This window comes from Oncorhynchus mykiss, chromosome 25, assembly GCF_057628025.1.
Source record: "Oncorhynchus mykiss isolate SJ-2025 chromosome 25, ASM5762802v1, whole genome shotgun sequence".
NCBI classification, from domain to species: Eukaryota; Metazoa; Chordata; class Actinopteri; order Salmoniformes; family Salmonidae; genus Oncorhynchus; species Oncorhynchus mykiss.
The window spans coordinates 79,939,971-79,960,602 of record NC_143046.1 but is presented as its reverse complement, the minus strand read 5'-3'; the positions used below and the strand labels follow the sequence as shown (position 1 = coordinate 79,960,602).

The 20,632-nt window shown below is 42.4% G+C and overlaps 1 pseudogene; it reads left to right on the top strand.

Moving 5' to 3' along the window:
* Positions 1–4,366: 4,366 nt before the first annotated feature.
* Positions 4,367–10,774, top strand: LOC110504228 (ras-related GTP-binding protein D-like; annotated as a pseudogene).
* Positions 10,775–20,632: the final 9,858 nt, after the last annotated feature.

The window sequence follows — 20,632 nt, the reverse complement described above, 5'->3', positions numbered from 1 at the left end:
TATCCAATAAGCTATTGGAAATAGTCTTTCAGAACAGATTAGAGGACCTCTGAGCTTCTGAAAATATTTTCTTGCAGAATAATTGGAAGGTAGAAGTAAGATACAGTGGCGACTAGTCATTTAACAGAATAAGACTCCAGACCACACAATGTGTAGCCTCGTAACTAGCAGACATCTGCTGCGCTATCAATTCAGAATCCGTTTAACGAAACAGAATGTAATCTCGCAAGATTTCCGAATGATTGTACGAGGTTCAACACTGTGCGGGAGAATTATGAAATCCCCTGTTGAATTTCTCAACACTGTCTCCACACATATGCCCAGGCCATGAGCAGAGCAACAGGCCCAACCCCCACTATTACACCAACCCAAGCTCCATCCTGCAACCTAAGAGCCATGCACCAGACACACAGCATGCTCTACTCACACCTAATGGTCTGAGCCTAAACCACACAAATAACAACAAGATATTATGGAACATAAAGTTTGTACTATCTGATCCTGGGATACACCAAAGAAATTGGAAATACAATAAACATGGTATAAAGGAGACGGACCCACTGGTTGCCCTCTAGGTTACAGAGAGCTGGTAGTCCCATCCACCAAACTACCAGGTGTGAAAGAGGGAAGCGTCTCTGGGGGTATGCTAATTTGGAATAGAGCAGACCTAACCCACTCTATTAAATAAATCAAAACAGGAACATTTTACATCTGACTAGAAATTAATAAGGAACTTATCTCAACAGAAAACAATGTCCTCCTGTGTGCTACCTATATCCCCCCACTAGAATCCCCATACTTTAATGAAGACAGATTTTTCATCCTAGAGGGTGAGATCAATCATTTCCAGACTGTAGGTTGTACTAGTCCATGACGACCTAAACACCAGAACTGGACAAGAACCTGACACACTCAGCACACAGGGGTCCAAACACACAACTGGAGGTGACAGCATTTCCTCCCCAACATGCCCCGCTAGACACAACTACGACAAAACAACCAACAAAAACGAGTCACAACTCCTGCATTTCTGTCACACACTGGATCTGTACATAGTCAATGGTAGGCTTCAAGATGACTCCTACGGTAGGTACACCTACAGCTCAGCTCTTGGTAGCAGTACTGTAGATTACTTTATCACTGACCTCAACCCAGAGTATCTCAGTGTTCACAGATCACAAAGTCACAGCCTACTTGAACAGAGCAATACTCAACCATGAGGCATGATTGAACCCGCATACTATTAAGAAATGCTATAGATGGAAAGAAAACACCAGTCTCAACGTCAACAGTCTCAACGTCAATACAATTCTCTCACATTAACAGTTTAAAATCACATGAAACTATTTGTGGAATTATGTAGTTATTATCTTTACGCATTCATTTTATACAATAATTAGATGCAAACCTCATAACGGAGGCTCCTGTATAAACAGAGTTATGGTAATGTGGCTGTATTGTCTTTCATGAGGTCACAAACATGAAACAAAACGGACCTGGTCTTAGCTGGCTTCTCCACCGACCGTTTACACATTCTCCAAAACATGGATTTTGTTCAGTTCTCAAGTTCTGTGATGTAGAAGTTCCTTTGTTCCCTCTGTGTCTCTTTCTGAGAGTCTCCTCCAGGAATTTACGACCTGAGATAACAGAACCTGGGTGTTGGAGGGAGAGAGGGGGAAGCCACTCGCTATACCCGAAGAGGGCCACGTCATGACACAGGCAATCTCAATGCTGTGCGTTACATGGAAGACATCCTCCTCCCTCATGTGGTGCCCTTCCTGCAGGCTCGTCCTGATATGACCCTCCAGAAAGACAATGCCACCAGCCCTACTGCTTGTTCTGTGCGTGATTTCCGTGCAAAACAGGAATGTCAGTGTTCTGTCATGGCCAGTCGAAGAGCCAGGATCTCAATCCCATTGAGCACATCTGGGACCTGTTGGATCGGAGGGTGAGGGCTAGGGCCATTCCCCCCAGAAATGTCCAGAATCTTGCAGGTGCCTTGTTGGAAGAGTGGGGTAACATCTCACAGCAGAACTGGCACAGCAGAACTGGCAAATCTGGTGCAGTCCATGAGGAGGAGATGCACTGCAGTACTTAATGCAGCTGGTGGCTACACCACATACTGACTGTTACTTTTGATTTTGACCCCACATTCGTTCAGGGACACATTATTCCATTTCTGCTAGTGACATGTCTGTGGAACTTGTTCAGTTTATGTCTCAGTTGTTGAATCTTATGTTCATACAGTACAAATATTTACACATGTTAAGTTTGTTGAAAATAAACGCAGTTGACAGTGAGATGACGTTTCTTTTTTTGCTGAGTTTATATGGGGGATACAACCATCCCAGCTCTGCAGAATTTGCTGCAAAGTGACAGAATCATTAGGTCATTTGTTTTGGTACTGTCCAAATTTAGGAATGGCTGAAGAATTGCAATTTACCTGGAGCTAACTCTGCAAATAGCACTGCTGGGTGATTTGAAAAGTCATAGTCAATAGATCAATAATAAAATAATACTCTTAGCAAATATGTTCATCTTTCATTTACCATCTGTAGAAACTATGAGAAACACCATAGCACAGTTGAAAAATACCTCCACACGAAGGCGAAAGTATCGGGGTTGTTGCCCTACCACGGCCTCCTTCACGTCTCCTGATGTACTGTTCTGTCTCCTGGTAGCGCCTCCATGCTCTGGACACTACGCTGACAGACACAGCAAACCTTCTTGCCACAGCTCGCATTGATGTGCCATCCTGGATGAGCTGCACTACCTGAGCCACTTGTGTGGGTTGTAGACTCCGTCTCATGCTACCACTAGAGTGAAAGCACCGCCAGCATTCAAAAGTGACCAAAACATCAGCCAGGAAGCATAGGAACTGAGAAGTGGTCTGTGGTCACCACCTGCAGAACCACTCCTTTATTGGGGGTGTCTTGCTAATTGCCTATAATTTCCACCTGTTGTCTATTCTATTTGCACAACAGCATGTGACATTTACTGTCAATCAGTGTTGCTTCCTAAGTGGACAGTTTGATTTCACAGAAGTGTGATTGATTTGGAGTTACATTGTTTAAGTGTTCCCTTTATTTTTTTGAGTAGTGTATTTTACATTTTTGAATGACCTAGTCAAAGTCCAGACCTAATCCCAATTGAGATGTTGTGGCAGAACTTGAAATGAGCAGTTCGTACTTGAAACCCCACAATTGTCGCTGAGTTAAAACAGTTTGCATGCAAGAGTGGGCCAAAATTCCTCCACAGAGATGTGAGAGACTGATCAACAACTACAGGAAGCATTTGGTTGCAGTCATTTCAGCTAAAGGCGGCACAACCAGTTATTGAGAATAAGGGGGCAATTACTTTTTCACACAGGAGAATTGAGTTTTGCAGAAGTATCCATTTTTTGTGTCATTTGTAAACACAGGTTCCCTTTGTCTAATATTATGTTTTGGTTGATAACATTCAGTATAAAAAATATGCAAAAATAGAGAAAATCAGAAAGAAAAATACTTGTTCATGGTACTGTATGTTCCTATCATGTTCTTGGCTCTTTCTAGAACAGCTACCTTGTCCTCGAACCTCAGAAACTTGACCACTATCTGCCTGGGGCTGTCACCTGGGCCGGTGGTGGGTTTTCTAGTCATGTGGGTACTCACCACCTCAATCTTCCTGTGGTCCATCTTCAGTTTCTCAGAGATCATTTACTCACTTTGTCTGAAGACTCCGTCCAGGTCTTGTGGAGATTCTGCAATCCCGTCCACAACAATGTTGTTCTACCTTGATTGTCTCTTGAGATTTCTCTGTCATTGTTATCATGGATTCACATACAGAATGGATGTCCTCTCTCAATGACTTACAGATTGCTGTCAACTTGCCGTTCTCCTGTTTCAACTCATGGAGCTGACCCTGGGAGAACTGCAAACTGTTCTTCGGGTCCTGGACCTCTCTGGTCAGGTCGTCCATTATTTTATTAGTTGACTCCACCAGTATTTGGACACAACACTTGAGGCTATTTTCTTGTTGTTGTAACAACTGCTTGTAGAAATATTTGTGTTTGTTTATTTTTTTATTTGACCTTTTATTTAACTTGGCAAGTCAGTTAAGAACAAATTCTTATTTACAATGAAAGCCTAGGAACAGTGGGTTAACTACCTGTTCAGGGGCAGAACGACAGATTTGTACCTTGTCAGCTCTGGGATTTGAACTTACTAGTCCAACACTCTAACCACTAGGCTACCCTGCCGCCCGTTTAAAAGATCCTTCACCACTGTCCTCAACGGTACTCCCACCGGCTTTGATATTTGTCATGGTAGCAACGTAGTCTACGCTGTTACTCCTCCAGATCCAGCCAGGGCAGGTCGCAGGGAAGATGGAAACCTCAAACAAACAGCAGGGATCTAGACAGTCCCTTGACCAAGGCACTTAACCCTAATTGCTCCTGTAAGTCGTTTTGGTTAACAGTGTCTGCTAAATGACAAATGTCAAAATATACATGTAATTCCTCCCTCAGTAGGGAGCTATCAAGGTCAGAGGTTATTGGGCCAGTTTAGTGCCAGGGCTAGAGAAGGCACTGTTTGCTCTGAGTTTGTCTGGGACTACAACAAAAATGTGTACTGTTGGGGGTACTCGAGGACTGGAGTTGGGAAAAACTGATCTTATTGATCAGTCTGTCTGCCCCCAAATACATGTCTCTCTCCACCCCCAGGTGGTATTAGTGACCCTCTCAGTGGGGAGGTGAAGCCTAGGATCCTCCTGATGGGTCTGAGGTGCAGAAGGTTGGACGTACCCTTGTTTTTGTCTTGTAAGGAGTTTTCCATGATGCAATGCAAATAAAACAGACGATCAAATCTTATTTTATTTAAGGTTATTTTCTACATTATGTCCCCTATGTGAGAACCAACAAGCTCTGCAGGGAGGACCTGTCCAACAGTTCCTTTGTCAGCTTCCAGATCCGGGACATAACCGGATAGATCAACTTCTTCGACCTTTCGACCTGACCTTCGACTACGAGAGTATCTCAGAGGAACAGGAGCCCTCATCATCATCATCAACTCACAGGTAACTATATAGAAACTGTGGTGTCCGTGCTAGGGTTGCAAAGTTCCCAACATTTTCTGAAAACTCCTTGGTTTTCCAGAAATCCTGGTTGAAGAATTCCAGGTTGCAGGATTCTTTCTGGGATTGATAAAGTTCAGTTCAGTTCAAATAAATTCAAAGAATTTCTCACAACTGTCTATTGTACAGTGAAAGTAGAAAAGCAAAGTCTCTTTGGTTTGTGATAGAAACTAAAAGTTGTTAGATGTGTTCCACACCTCTTTGATGAGTCTCGCTGTGAGGCGCTTCAATCAGCAATCAGCAATTCCTTTTGGTGACTTTGCTGTCTTTGAACCATCTATGTGCTATAGAAGAGCTCGGGCCAGATATCTTCTGAGTCCGTGGTGTTATCTATTGTGAATGCATCAAAAGGCATTTATGCATTTTTATACAACAAATGTATGAATATTTAGTGTTTACTCTTCCTAGGGCCCACACAAAACATGAAACATGACATAATACAGAACATTAATAGTCAAGAACAGCTCAAGGAAAGAACAACATAAATAAAGAAACGGCACACAGTCTACATATCAATACATACACACAAAATATCTAGGTCAAATAGGCGAGAGGCGGCCTCTCGTTTGGGGCAGCGGTCTAAGGCACTGCATCGCAGTTCTAGAGGCGTCACTACAGACCCAGGTTCGATCCCGGGCTGTGTCTCAGCCGGCCGCGACTGGGAGACCCATGAGGCGTCGCATAATTTGCCCAGCGCCGTCCGGGTTAGGGGAGGGTTTGGACCAGCGCCGTCCGGGTTAGGGGAAGGTTTGGCCCAGCGCCGTCCGGGTTAGGGGAAGGTTTGGCCCAGCGCCGTCCGGGTTAGGGGAAGGTTCGTGCTCTAGCAACTCCTTGGTGCGAGCTCATGCATGCTGACTCGTGTCGCCAGTTGGACGGTGTTTCCTCCGACACATTGTTGTGGTTGTCTTCTGGGTTAATGCGGGCAGTGTCAAGAATCAGTGTGGGTTGGCAGGGTCGTATTTCAGAGGATGCATGGCTCTCAAACTTCGCCTCTAGTGAGTCCGTACGGGAGTTGCAGCGATGAGACAAGACTGAAACTACCAGTTGGGGAGAAAAATGTGTTAAAAAGTACAAAAAAACAACCCCAAAAAAGAAAAACATTTGGGGAGAGGCGTTGTGCTGTGAGGTGTTGCTTTATCAGTTAAAAAAAAACTGGTTTACTGTTAATTTGAGCGATATGAGATGGGAGTTCCATGCAATAATGGCTCTATATAATACTGTATGCCTTCTTGAATTTGTTCTGGATTTAGGGACTGTGAAAAGACCCCTGGTGGCATGTCTGGTGGGGTAAGTGTGTGTGTCAGAGCTGTGTGTAAGTTGACTGTGCAAAAAATTGGAATTTTAAAGATGATCTCTGAGGAACAGGGGCCCTCATCTTCATCATCAACTCACAGGGGACTACATGGAAACTGTGGTGTCCGTGCTAGGGTTGCAAAGTTCCCAAAACTTTCTGAAAACTCCTTGGTTTTCCAGAAAACCTGGTTGAAGAATTCCAGGTTGCAGGATTCTTTCTGGGATTGATAAAGTTCAGTTCAGTTCAAATACATTTAAAGAATTTCTCAGAACTGTCTATTGTACAGTGAACGTAGAAAAGCAAAGTCTCTTTGGTTTGTGATAGAAACTAAAAGTTGTTAGATGTGTTCCACACCTCTTTGATGAGTCTCGCTGTGAGGCGCTTCAATCAGCAATCAGCAATTCCTTTTGGTGACTTTGCTGTCTTTGAACCATCTATGTGCTATAGAAGAGTTCGGTCCAGATCTCTAAGTCCATGGTGTTATCTATTGTGAATGCATCCAAAGGGATTTGTGGATTTTTATACAACGATATTATAAATGTTTAAAGCATGTCTAGAGTTTAGCTTCGGATGCACAGACATCGCTCACGTTGTCAACGAAACGAGATTTAGAAGGATAGACTCGAGAGACTACTGTGAGTGTAATAGTAGCCATATAAGGCACTATAAATGCATTAATTACACTCAGGTTGTGCACAGAAAGCGTTAGCTACCTTCTGTTAAAACAGTAGAATAGCATCTAACTTGCTGTATTAAACCAGTGAGAACCTCCCTTCACCACTCAGACCGTGATGGACCTTACATTCCTGATTCAACTCTCTTTATTATTTTTTTTTTTTTGTATCTCACTTTATTGCTTTGTGTTTTCCTGTTGGTGCTACTGCAATTAGGTTTTTAACTGCATTTGTACACATTAAATAAATGAAATAAAACCTACTTTTGTTTCCTGGCCTTGTCTGTCTCTAGGATGAGGAGGCACTGAGTCGGCTCCACCTCACAATAACCAGGGCCTACAAGGTCAACCCAGGCATCATCTTTGAGGTGTTTATCCACAAGGTGGACAGGCTGTCGGACGACGCTAAGTTCTAGAAGCACAGGGACATATACAAATGGGCCAATGACGACCTGGCTGACGTCAGCTTGGAGAGGATATATCTAAGGTAATACCGTCAGCGGCAATTTAGTAAGAGGGGCCAAATCTGTCGTGGCTCCATATCAAAATCTTTTCAGGTTCAATAAATCTACCTCTGTAAAAAGTGGCCAATTTATTCATGACTACATTTAGCTAACAGTTAGCTGATAGTTAATCCAGAGAGTCTTACCTTTGCCTCAATTTGGCAGATCATCATGGCATTTTTAATTCTTTATGAACAGCAATTTGGCATTTCATTTTGGGGGGGGGGTAAATACAGGCAAATATTTTGATAAAAGTCCCCTTGTCCTAGAGAGATTTACACGGATATCAAAACGTCACGAAACATAACCCTTATTTTAAGTCTTTCTAAAATACCCTATGGGAAAAATGAATGGTGGGAAAACGATTGGAACCGTTTCCCTGTTTGACCGCTAGGGTTTATGGGTATTATGACTCATACTGTGGTATTCTATAAGGAGGTGTCTTCAAATGAAGCTACCATAGCATGAATTACTAGTGGATGGCCAGAGTGCCCTCTTCAAGCTACCATCTAACATTAAGATGTCAATATAATTAACAGAACTGTCCTCAAGAGTAATAGGGTATAATTCAGCATTTTTGACCAGGGCCCATAGAGACCAACCAGGCTGGTTGTTTGGGCAGAAGTGCTTTGACAGAAACAAAGGTGAATGACATTGCTGAATCAAATAGTTGATTATAAACACTTCAAAATGCATCCAGAAGGTGGCAGTAATAAGTAAAGCATTGCAGGCGTAGTGTAGAAAGAGGAATATACCGTGTAAAGAGAAGATTGCTGATTTGTTTTCATTGAGGTTCTTTTGTAAACAAACTGCACAGAAAATGAATAGCGTGAGCGATATTGCTTAAGTACTATTATGACAACCTGTTGTCGTTCATGTTTAATTTGCAAACTAACATCTTACAGTAGATGAAACCAAACTCATACCCTCACCCTCAGTTTATAACTACAAACATATATGAGAAAATACATATTTTACGGATGAAATAATTATTAATATCAAGGTTAAACTTTACAATAAAAACATTTAAATGAGCTTTTATACTTATTCATCTGCCTAGAATATTGAGAGGAGAAAACGTTTGAAAGCCTTCACCAATGTAATTAGCAAAGTGTTTGTTGTATCTCATTAGTATGTTCATAAATATGTATGTTCATAAATAAATAAGTACACAGTATGAGATCCCTTTAATCTCTGGACTTTACATGGAAACTTGTATTGGTCTACACACCACATACAGTGCATTCGGAAAGTATTCAGACCCCTTGACTTTTTCCACATTTTGTTACGTTACTACAGCCCTAGTCTAAAATTGATTAACAGTTTTTCCTCCTCAATCTACACACAATTCCCCAATTTTTTCAAATCTAACTATTCAGACCCTTTACTCAGTACTTTGTTGAAGCACCTTTGGCAGTGATTAAAGCCTTAAGTTTTCTTGGGTATGATGCTAGAAGCTTGGCACACCCTTTTGTGGGAATTTCTTCCATTCTTCTCTGCAGATTCTCTCAGGCTCTGTCAGGTTGGAGGGGGAGCACCGCTGCATGGCTATTTTCAAGTCTCTCCAGAGATTTTAGATCAGGGTTCAAGTCCAGGCTCCTGCTGGGCCACTCAAGAACATTCAGAGACTTGCGTTGTTTTGGCTGTGTGCTTAGTGTCGTTATCCTGTTGGAAGGTGAACCTTCGCCCCAGTCTGAGATCCTGAGTTCATCTTTCCCTCGATCATGACTCGTCTCCAGTCGCTGCTGCTGAAAATCACCCCAATAGCATGATGCCGCCACCACCATGCTTCACTGTAGGGATGGTGCCAGGTTTCGTCCAGACGTGATGCTTGGCATTCAGGCCAAAAAGTTCAATCTTGGTTTCGTCCGACCAGAGAATCTTGTTTCTCATGGTCTGAGTTTTCCAGGTGACTTTTGGCAAACTCCAAGCAGGCTGTCATGTGCCTTTTACTGAGGAGTGGCTTCTGTCTGGCCACTCTACCATAAAGGCCTGATTGGTGGAGTACTGCAGAGGTGGTTGTCCTTCTGGAAGGTTCTCCAAACTCCACAGAAGAACTGAAGCTTTGTCAGAGTGACCATCAGGTTTTTGGTCATCTTCCTGACCAAGGCTCTTCTCCCTTGATTAGTCTGTTTGGCCGGGCGGCCAGCTCTAGGAAGAGTCTTGGTGTTTCCAAACTTCTTCCATTTAAGAATGATGGAGGCTACTGTGTTCTTGGGGACCTTCAATGCTGCAGAAATTGTTTGGTACCCTTCCCCAGATCTGTGCTTCAACACAGTCCTGTCTCAGAGCTCTACGGACAATTCCTTCACTCTCATGGCTTGGTTTTTGCTCTGACATGCACTGTCAACTGTGGGACCTTATATAGACGGGTGTGAGCCTTTCCCAATCATCTCCAATCAATTGAATTTACCAGATGAGACTATGGACTTACTAGTAAAATGCACAAGGGGGTACTTCAGGGGTACTCCTGGCAGAGCAAAATTCAGTTGTTGGTACAGTAACCGAAAAAGGTTTGGAATCACTGGTCTAAATGATGAATATTGTTTATCCCCTTCCTGGTCTGAGGTCCAATTTGTTTGTTCAGTCTTTTGGCAAAATATTCCATCTCAGATATAGTAAGTCAGTGAACTTGTGTTGACTCTGTTAGACTGACAGGGCAAATGTAATAATAGATGTGTACAACATTGATCCTGTATAATGTGAAGTGAGCTGCCATCCTTTTAATCAGAGCAGAACAACAGAAATGTGTTTGTTTTTGTGGTCAGAGTAGCCAGTCCAACCACACAATTTCTAAGTCCCCTGTAGATGCATGCAGGAGATGTCTCTGACCACGTCATGGAGAGATCCGACCAACGGTTATAAGCAGAGGGGGGCCTTGGTGTGCTAGCAATCAACTGATACGTAGTGACGAACAGTGGCATTTCAACATGTAGAATCATCTGAAAATGACAGCTGGTATTCTGATTCAGAGACAATAGCCCGCCAACCTGCACCTTCTAATCCTTTTACTCTATGATGTGGTTTCCAAAATGTTTGTCCCTTCAGAACTCGGGCATAGAGAAGGCCATTCTGTTTGACGCGGTCAGCAAGATCTATATCGCTTCAGACAGTCTTGTGGACATGCAGACCTACGAGCTGTGCTGTGACATGATTGACTTGGTCAGAGACATCTCCTGCATCTACAGGTGACTTAAAAGTTGGGTGGTTGGACTGGCTACTCTGACAGCAAAAACTAACACATTTCTGTTGTATCCTACATATAATGGACCAACAAAGATGGTATTGTCTTGAGTCTCACAGTCACAACCAGACCTTCACACAAGGCAGAGAATTTTAGTTCTGGTCTTGGGGACCCCAGGCTTTGCAGGGGTTTGTTCCTGTGAGGTGGTACGGTTGGACCCAGATACAGAGAAGAGACCAGATGAGGAATCATTGGTTAAGGAGAAACATAATACTTTCCTGAGAAACGGTAGCAGCAGGATCACAGTACACCTAAAAAAAACAAAAAACAAGTAGGCTTGAATACCAACAATGATGAGACAGCCTACAGGGAGGAGGTGAGGGCTCTGGGAGTGAGGTGTCAGGAAAATAACCTCTCACTCAACGTCAACAAATCAAAGGAGATGATCATGGACTTCAGGAAACCACTCACTCAGGAACCGACTGCACACGGTAAACAATTCACACTTCTGCAAAGGACAATGGAAAACACACCTCTTTTAACAGGGAAATCATAATGAGTAAAATTGGACACACCTCCGTGTCGTTAATGTCTCTAGAATGGTCTCTGCCGCCCTCTGGTGACAGGTGGAACCATGACAGTACCAGACAAATTCTGATAATAAAATTAGCATTTAGCAAACGCTTTATTCAAAGTGACTGAAGGCACTGTCAAAACAGACAGTAGATGGGACCCATGCAGGCATTAAACCCACCACCCTGGAGTTGCCAGCAACACTATGCCCCAACCCAAGCCAATTGAGCAATCTGACCCATCAGTATATGTATAGCCGACCTCCAAAATGGATTGTATATTCAAAATCATTTGTCTTCCATCCGGAAGTTGATGAAAATTGAACTCTATGTCTTATTCAGAGATACCCAGGCAGGGAGTGTGTGTGAATCCTGGTCTGTGTGATCTGTGTGTCTCTGTTCAATTTCACTCCAGCTGAGACACTAATTAGAACATAATCTTAAATCCCAGTCTGTTTTAGTAGAGTTATTGTCTGTCTGTCTGTCTGTCTGTCTGTCTGTCTGTCTGTCTGTCTGATACACACCCGTCTGAAATGAAAAAATCATGAGTACAAGCACATCCTCATCAATATTATTACTCTCACGAATGACTACATTCGTGTTGACATTTCTATTCTCTAAATCCAGCCTTTATTGATATTGGGTAAAAGAGAGGGAGTGTGTGTGAATCCTGGTCTCAGACTCTGTGTGTCTCTGTTCAATTTCACTCCAGCTGAGACACTAATTAGAACCTAATCTGAAATCCCAGTCTGTTTTAGTAGAGAGTCGTCCTCTCTCTCTCCTATCTATCTATCTATCTATCTATCTGTCCGTCTGTCCATCCGTCTCTCTCTCTCTCTCTCTCTCTCTCTCTCTCTCTCTTTAACTGTCTCTTTCTAGCTCTGTCTTTGTCTCTGTCTCTGTCTCACACAAACACATCTGAAATGAAGAAATCATGATTACAAGCACAACTCCATCAAAAGTATTTATCTCACGAATGACTGCATTCTTATTTGACATTTATTTTCTATAAATCTAGCCTAAATCTCTAAATCTAGCCTTTATTGATATTCAGTGTCTCCCCTATATTCAATTCTTTAAAGATAATGGAGCTAAGACGTCTTTGAGAACTACAGTAACAATCACCAAAATAAAAACTAGACAGTCAGGGCATATCTAAAATTTAAAAAAGTAATGGCATGATTGATTTAGTTATAATGTTTGAATCACTGAGATAGCATAAGAACACTGCATAAGCCATGGGAAAATGTGTAGAATTGTATGAAATTAGCTTTAAAACAACAATATCTTGTCTCTGCAGCAAAGAGGAGGGCTCATAAAAATGTTGTCTCGGAGACTGTGACGTTGGCCACGTCCACTAACACAACCCCCACCCCACTACGCTAACTTTGCCACCGCTGATGAAAAGAATCCTAGGGAAAACACATCATGTTGGGAAAGAGACGGAACAGGTACATTTAGGTCCTTCTTATCCAGTCACTTACGGTTAGTGCATTCCACTAAGGTAATTAAGACAATCACATATCACAGTCATTACAAGTAAAAGACAAACACACCTTTGCACTCTCAGATTTGATTTACATCAAAGCAAGTCACATTTTATTTGTCACATGCACCGAATACAACAAGTGTAGACCTTAACGTGAAATGCTTACTTACAAGACCTTAACCAACTATGCAGTTCAAGAAATAGTGTTACGGAAATATGTTTTTTTTAAATTATAAAACATAAGAAAATAACAATAATGAGGCTATATACAGGGGGTGCCGGTACCGAGTCAATGTTAGTCGAGGTAATTTGTACATGTAAGTAGGGGTAAAGTGACTATAGATGAATAACTGTGAGTAATAGCAGTGTAAAAAGAAAGGGAGGGAGGTGTCAATGTAAATAGTTGGTGACCATTTGATTATTTGTTCAGAAGTGTTATGGCTTGGGGCTAGAAGCTGTTAAGGAGTCTTTTGGACCTAGACTTGGCGCTCCGGTACCGGTTGCCATGCGGCAGCAGAGAGAACCATCTATGACCTGGATGACTGGAGTCTTTGACAATTTTTTACACTATCTTCTGCCGAGCAGTTGCCATTCCAGGTGGTGATGCAAACAATCAGGATTCTCTAGATAGTGCAGCTGTAGAACGTTTTGAGTATCTGGTACCCATGCCAAATATTTTCAGTCTCCTGAGGGGGAAAAGGCATTGTTGTGCCCTCTTTGCAGTTTTCATGGTGTGTTTGGACCACAATAGTTTGTTGGTGAAGTGGACACCAAGGAGATCTTAATGGGGACCTGTTCGGCCCGCCTTTTCCTGTAGTCCACGATCAGCTCCTTTGTCTTGATCACGTTGAGGGAGAGGTTGTTATCGTGGCACCACACAGCCAGGTCTCTGACCTCCTCCCTACAGGCTGTCTCATCGTTGTTGGTGATCAGGCCTACCACTGTTGTTTTGTTGGCAAACTTAATGATGGTGTTGGTGTCATGCTGGGCCACGCAGTCGTGGGTGAACAGGGAGTACAGGAGGGGACTAAGCACGCACCTCAGAGTGGCCCCCATGTTGAGGATCAGCGTGGTGGATGTGTTGTTACCTTCTCTTACCACCTGGGGGCGGCCCATCAGGAATTCCAGGATCCAGTTGCAGAGGGAGGTGTTTAGTCCCAGTGTCCTTAGCTTAGTGATGAGCTTTGTGGGCACTATGGTGTTGAATGCTGAGCTGTAGTCAATGAGCAGCATTCTCACATAGGGGTTCCTTTTGTCCAGGTGGGAAATGGCATGGTGGAGATTGCGATTGGGATTGCATCATCTGTGGATCTGTTGGGGCGGTTTGCGAATTGAAGTGGTTCTAGGGTTTCCGGGATGATGATGTGGATGTGAGCCATGACCAGCCTTTCAAAGCACTTCATGGCTACCAATGTGAGTGTTACGGGGCCATAGTAATTTAGGCAAGTTACATTCGCTTTCTTGGGCACAGGGACTATGGTGGTCTGCTTGAAACATGTAGATATTACAGACTCGGTCAGGGAGAGGTTGAAAATGTCAGTGAAGACACTTGCCAGTTGGTCAGCGCATGCTCTGAGTACATGTCCTGGTAATCCCTCTGGCCCTGAGGCCTCGTAAATGTTGACCTGTTAATTAAAGGTCTTTCTCACATCGGCGATGGAAAACGTGATCACACAGTCGTCCGGAACAGTTGGTGCTCTCATGCATGCTTCAGTGCTGCTTTCCTCGAAGCAAGCATTAAAGGCATTTAGCCCATCTGGTAGGCTTGCGTCACGGGGCAGCTCGCGTCTGGGTTTCCCTTTGTAGTCCGTAATTGTTTGCAAGCCCTGCCACATCCGACGAGCATCAGAGCCGGTGTAGTAGGATTCAATCTTAGTCCTGTATTGACGCTTTGCCTGTTTGATAGTTCGTCGGAGGGCATTGCGGGATTTCTTATAATCTTCAGGATTAGTGTCCTGCTCCGTGAAAGTGGTAGCTCTAGACTTTAGCTCAGTGCGGATGTTGCCTATAATCCATGGCTTCTGGTTGTAATATGTACATATGGTCACTGTGGGGACAATGTCGCTGATGCACTTATTGATGAAGCCGGTGACTGAAGTGCTATACTCCTCAATGCCATTGGATGAATCCCTGAACATGTTCCAGTCTGTGTTAGCAAAACACTCCTGTAGCTTAGCATCCGCGTCATCTGATCATTTCCGTATTGGGTGAGTCACTGGTACTTCCTGCTTTAGTTTTTGATAATAAGCAGGAATCAAGAGGATAGAATTATGGTCAGATTTTCCAAATGGAGGGCAAGGGAGAGCTTTGTATGCATCTGTGTGTGTGGAGTAAAGATGGTCTAGAGTTTTTTTTTTCCTCTGTTTGCAAATGTGACATACTGGTACAAATTAGGTAAAACATATTTAAAAAAAAAAAAAAAAATTTGCCTGCATTAAAGTCTCCAGCCACTAGGAACGCAGCTTCTGGATAGACTGCTACGAAAAAATAGATGAAAACTCTCTTGGTAGATATTGATGGGTACTCATGAGGTGCTCTACCTCAGGCGAGGAATATCTTGAGTCTTCCTTAATATTAGGCATTGCGCACCAGCTGCTATTGACAAATAAACACACACCACCACCCCTCGTCTTACCGGATCACCACCCCTCGTCTTACCGGATCACCACCCCTCGTCTTACCGGATCACCACCCCTCGTCTTACCGGATCACCCTCGTCTTACCGGATCACCACCCCTTGTCTTACCGGATGTAACTGTTTTGTCCTGTATGGAAAACCCAGCCAACTGTATATTCTCCATGTCGTCGTTCAGCCACGACTCGGTGAAACATACGAAATTACAGTTTTTAATGTCCAGTTGGTAGGATAGTCTCGAACGGAGCTCACCCAGTTTATTCTCCGGTGATTGCACGTTGGCCCATAGAACAGATGCAGAGGCACGTTACCCACTCACTGACAAATCCTCACAAGGCTTCAACACCAAAACAGCAGGTGATCAACCCTTTCTTCTGTTCTTCCTCACATTCTTTACCCTAGCCCTAAACACACAAGCGTGCACACACGCACGCATACACACACACACACACACACACACACACACACACACACACACACACACACACACACACACACACACACACACACACACACACACACACACACACACACACACACACACACACACACAGAGAACTAGGCCTAGCCTCACCTCAGTCTACCCCTCTGTCCTGTCCTGCCTGCATGAATCTTGTTCTGGAGGCAGCTCTGCAGAGTGGTCACTAGCTGGCACAGCCATAAAGTAATACAAACCTTAACCCTAACATTAACCACACTGCTAACCCTAATGCCTAACCTTAAATTAAGACCCAAAAGCTCATTTTAGTTTTCATGCATTTTTACAATATAGACAATTTTGACTTTGCATTTGGCCTATCTAGCTAGAGTGGTGTAAAGTACTAAATACAGTTGAAGTCAGAAGTTTACATACACCTTAGCCAAATACATTTAAACTCAGTTTTTCACAATTCCTGATATTTAATCCTAGTAACAATTCCCTGTCTTTTGTAGGCCTCCTTGCTCACACACACTTTTTTAGTTCTCTAGGAGACAGAATTAGTCTCTTTCCTGAGCAATATGACGGCTGCGTGGCCATGGTGTTTACACTTGCGCACTATTGTTTGTACAGGTGAACGTGGTACCTTCAGGTGTTTGGAAATTGCTCCCAAGGATGAACCAAACTTGTGGAGGTCTACCATTTTTTTTTTTGGCTGATTTCTTTTGATTTTCCCATGATTTGATATGATTTGATTTGATTTGATTCGGATCTCTTTTAGTCCCCATTTGGACTAATCTTCCAAGAGTCCTTAAACATTAAAATACAATTTATAATACGAACACATTTTTACATGTAACACACTGTTACAAACATACATAATATAGTACTAACATAATAGCCCAATAAATACTCAATCTAAAAAAAATCTACTATAGTCCCACAACATTTCTATGTATTATATTTAAATGGTTTAAGAATAATGTTTACATTTATATATTGAAAGGTTTCTGATTTGATGATGATGTCAAGCAAAGAGGCACTTAGTTTGACGGTAGGCCTTGAAATACATCCACAGGTACACCTCGTCTCAGATGACGTCAATTAGCCTATCAGAAGCTTCTAAAGCCATGACATAATTTTCAGGAATTTTCCAAACTGTTTAAAGGCACAGTCAACTTATTGTATGTAAACTTCTGACCCACTGAAATTGTGATACAGTGAATTATAAGTGAAATAATCTGTCTGTAAACAATTGTTGGAAAAAATTACTTGTCATGCACAAAGTAGATGTCCAAACTATAGTTTGTTTACAAGAAATTTGTGGAGTGGTTGAAAAACGAGTTTTACTGACTTCCGACTTCAACTGTATACTTAAAGTGCTACTTAAGTAGTTGTAATTTACTTTACTATTTATATATATTTTTTACTACTTTTCCTTTTATTACACTACATTTTATTTATTTATTTATTTGTTATTTTACCAGGTAAGTTGACTGAGAACACGTTGTCATTTGCAGCAACGACCTGGGGAATAGTTACAGAGGAGGGGGATGAATGAGCCAATTGGAAACTGGGGATTATTACATTCATAAAGAAAATAATATACTTTTTACTCCATACATTTTCCTTGACACTGAAAAGTACTCATTACTTTTTACTCCATACATTTTCCTTGACACTGAAAAGTACTCATTACTTTTTACTCCATACATTTTCCTTGACACTGAAAAGTACTCATTACTTTTTACTCCATACATTTTCCTTGACACTGAAAAGTACTCATTACTTTTTACTCCATACATTTTCCTTGACACTGAAAAGTACTCATTACTTTTTACTCCATACATTTTCCTTGACACTGAAAAGTACTCATTACTTTTTACTCCATACATTTTCCTTGACACTGAAAAGTACTCATTACTTTTTACTCCATACATTTTCCTTGACACTGAAAAGTACTCATTACTTTTTACTCCATACATTTTCCTTGACACTGAAAAGTACTCATTACTTTTTACTCCATACATTTTCCTTGACACTGAAAAGTACTCATTACTTTTTACTCCATACATTTTCCTTGACACTGAAAAGTACTCATTACTTTTTACTCCATACATTTTCCTTGACACTGAAAAGTACTCATTACTTTTTCAATGCTTAGCAGGGCAGGAAAGTGCTCTAATTCATGCACTTATCAGCAGATAACAGTTCATTCCTACTGCCTTTGACAAGGTAAAAATCTGTCGTTCTGCCCTTGAACAAGACAACCCACTGTTCCCCGGTAGGCCGTCATTGTAAACTACAATTTGTTCTTAACTGACTTTCATAGTTAAATAAATGTTACATTTGACATTTTTTTTAATCTGTCTGACTCACTAAACACACATGCTTCGTTTGTAAATTATGTTGAAATGTTGGTGTGTGCCTCTGGCTATCCGTAAAATAAGAAAATTGTGCCATCTGGTTAGCTTAATATAAGAAATGTAAAATGATTTACACTTTTACTTTTACGTTTGATACTTAAGTATATATGAGTAATAACATTTACTTTTGATATTTAAGTATATTTTAAACCAAATTCTTTTCGACTTTTTCTCAAGTAGAATTTTACTGGGTGACTTTTACTTGTTGTTCTCAATTAAGTTATCTTTACCCAAGAATGATGTACCCAAGAATGATAATTGGATACTTTTTCCACCACCGCCTATCTAAACTAAACTGGAACATTATTAAAATCCCAGCTATCCTACAATCTAAGCTTGATGCCCTCAATCTCACACAAATGATCAATGAACCTACCAGGTACCACCCAAAAGCCGTAAACACGGGCACCCTCATAGATATCATCCTAACCAACTTGCCCTCTAAATACACCTCTGCTGTTTTCAACCAAGATCTCAGCGATCACTGCCTTATTGCCTGCATCCGTAATGGGTCAGCGGTCAAACGACCTCCACTCATCACTGTCAAACGCTCCCTCAAACACTTCAGCGAGCAGGCCTTTCTAATCGACCTGGCCGGGGTATCCTGAAAGGACATTGACCTCATCCCGTCAGTAGAGGATGCTTGTTGTTTGTTTTTTTAAATAAATAAGCATGCCCCATTTAAATAAGCATGCCCCATTCAAGACATTTAGAACCAGGAACAGGTATAGCTCCTGGTTCTCTCCAGACCTGACTGCCCTTAACCAACACAAAAACATCCTATGGCGTTCTGCATTAGCATCAAACAGCCCCCGTGATATGCAACTTTTCAGGGAAGCTAGAAACCAATACACACAGGCAGTTAGAAAAGCCAAGGCTAGCTTTTTCAAGCAGAAATGTGCTTCCTGCAACACTAACTCAAAAAAGTTCTGGGACACTGTAAAGTCCTTGGAGAATAAGAATACCTCCTCCCAGCTGCCCACTGCACTGAGGATAGGAAACACTGTCACTACCGATAAATCCACTATAATTGAGAATTTCAATAAGCATTTTTCTACGGCTGGCCATGCTTTCCACCTGGCTACCCCTACCCCGGTCAACAGCACTGCACCCTCCACAGCAACTCGCCCAAGCCTTCCCCATTTCTCCTTCTCCCAAATCCAGTTAGCTGATGTTCTGAAAGAGCTGCAAAATCTGGACCCCTACAAATCAGCCGGGCTAGACAATCTGGACCCTTTCTTTCTAAAATTACCTGCCGAAATTATTGCAACCCCTATTACTAGCCTGTTCAACCTCTCTTTCATGTCTTCTGAGATTCCCAAAGATTGGAAAGGGGGGGACACTCTTGACCCAAACTGCTACAGACATATATCCTTTCTAAGGTCTTCGAAAGCCAAGTCAACAAACAGATTACTGACCATTTCGAATCCCACCATACCTTCTCCGCTATGCAATCTGGTTTCAGAGCTGGTCATGGGTGCACCTCAGCCACGCTCAAGGTCCTAAACGATATCTTAACCACCATCGATAAGAAACAATACTGTGCACCCATATTCATTGACCTGGACAAGGCTTTCGACTCTGTCAATCACCACATCCTCATCGGCAGACTCAACAACCTTGGTTTCTCAAATGATTGCCTCGCCTGGTTCACCAACTATTTCTCAGATAGAGTTCAGTGTGTCAAATCGGAGGGCCTGTTGTCCGGGCCTCTGGCAGTCTCTAAGGGGGTGCCACAGGGTTCAATTCTTGGACCGACTCTCTTCTCTGTATACATCAATGATGTTGCTCTTGCTGCTGGTGAGTCTCTGATCCACCTCTACGCAGACGACACCATTCTGTATACTTCTGGCCCTTCTTTGGACTCAATGTTAACAACCTTCCAGACGAGCTTCAATGCAATACAACTCTCCTTCTGTGGCCTCCAATTGCTCTTAAATACAAGTAAAACTAAATGCATGCTCTTCAACCGATCGCTGCCTGCACCTGCCCGCCCGTCCAACATCACTACTCTGGATGGTTCTGTCTTAGAATATGTGGACAACTACAAATACCTAGGTGTCTGGTTAGACTGTAAACTCTCCTTCCAGACTCACATCAAACATCTCCAATCCAAAGTTAAATCTAGAATTGGCTTCCTATTTCGCAACAAAGCCTCCTTCACTCATGCTGCCAAACATACCCTCGTAAAACTGACCATCCTACCGATCCTCGACTTCGGCGATGTCATTTACAAAATATCCTCCAATACCCTACTCAATAAATTGGATGCAGTCTATCACAGTGCCATCTGTTTTGTCACCAAAGCCCCATATACTACCCACCA